Source organism: Pseudophryne corroboree, chromosome 7, assembly GCF_028390025.1.
Source record: "Pseudophryne corroboree isolate aPseCor3 chromosome 7, aPseCor3.hap2, whole genome shotgun sequence".
Taxonomy (NCBI): Eukaryota; Metazoa; Chordata; class Amphibia; order Anura; family Myobatrachidae; genus Pseudophryne; species Pseudophryne corroboree.
In genome coordinates this window covers 366,598,614-366,600,170 of record NC_086450.1, presented here as the reverse complement: position 1 = coordinate 366,600,170, position 1,557 = coordinate 366,598,614, and the positions used below count along the sequence as shown (strand labels likewise).

The 1,557-nt window shown below is 44.6% G+C and overlaps 1 pseudogene; it reads left to right on the top strand.

Annotated features, from left to right (window-relative positions):
• The first annotated feature begins 206 nt into the window (after positions 1–206).
• On the top strand, positions 207–325 carry LOC134947218 (5S ribosomal RNA; annotated as a pseudogene).
• Positions 326–1,557: the final 1,232 nt, after the last annotated feature.

Below are 1,557 nucleotides of genomic sequence, written 5' to 3'. Positions count from 1 at the left end.
TGTCTCATTGAGAACCTCTTTTTCCGACTATTGCTATAATTTCGGGACTCTCACCATTGATTCAGGGGTATTTTACCCCTGTCTAACATTGGCAGCAGATCCCCCTTTCACTGTACCTTCCTCTTCTTTTCTATTGAGTACTACCTCTAATACTTCATGTCATTCATGAACTGTCATCAGTGATTCCAGAAGCAATATCACTAATTTTCTACTATCATACCACACTGGTAACGCCCGAATCCTTCCGATCTTGGAAGCTAAGCAGTGTTGGGCCGAGTCAGTACTCGAGTGGGAGACTCTTGAGGAATACTCGGTTTAGTAGAAAATTCTGGGCGGCCAGGCTCAGTGTCTAACTCTGACAGCAGATTCATCTTTTCTTTATTCAATCTGTTTTCTATCTCTATCTTAACGCCAGTTGTAAGGAATACAGCTGACCGTATTAACAATCTTAGCTATTACCGAGGCGCTAAGAGTCTAGCAGTTCGCTCTACTTTAAGATTATACAGCTAAGGCAGTCAGTTGAGACCAATTTATGGATTGACCATACATTTGAAATATTGATGTCACCCAGGCAGCTTGGAACCATTATTGGACATTAATATCAGTATTACCGGTTCCATTGTTTATTCATTTTACTTCTATTTCCCTACTTGTACATTCAACTACTATGTGTTTTATTTTTGTTATCAATAAATATAAAATTTTAATCTATATCTTTTTTGATACTTTCATAATTACATAAGAGTGCACCCACAAAAGAGTCTTCTTTTCTCCTTTGTCTTGTATGTCAATGAGATCATGTGAGACCTGATCCGGTGGGGCAGGCCATCCCACTTGGCTAGAATCAGCCTCTGGAGGGGGCGAGAATGAATTTGAGAATACTCCACCATGTCGAATGCTGATACCATGAAGCCCAGCACCTGCATTGTCGAATGTATCGACACTTGCGGACGAGAAAGGAAGCAACGAATCCTGTCCTGAAGCTTCAGGACTTTCTCCTGAGACCAGAACAACCGCTGGTTGTGAATGTCTAATAGCGCCCCCAGGTGCACCATGCTCTGAGCAGGGACCAGGGAGGATTCTTCCAGTTGATGAGCCACCCGTGGGCTTGAAGAAACTGGACAGTCATATCCAGATGACATAGGAAAATATCTGGGGAATTTGCCAGGATTAACAAGTCGTCCAGATACGGCAGTATCCTGACCCCTTGACGGCGGAGTACCCCCGTCATCGCCGCCATAACTTTGGTGAAGACTCGCGGAGCCGTAGTTAAACCAAAAGGTAACGCCCGAAACTGGCAATCGCAAACCTCAGGTATTGCTGATGTGACACTGCTATAGGAATCTGCAGGTAAGCATCCTGTATGTCCAGGGAGACAATGTAATCCCCAGGTTCCATGGCCAGAACTATAGAGCGAAGGGTTTCCATACGTAACTTGGAAACTTTCACAAACCTGTTCAATGCCTTGAGATTGAGAATGGGCCGAGAGGACCCGTTCGGTTTCGGGACTAGAAACAGCGGAGAATAGTACCCCCAGCCCCTCTTAGCAAGAGGCAC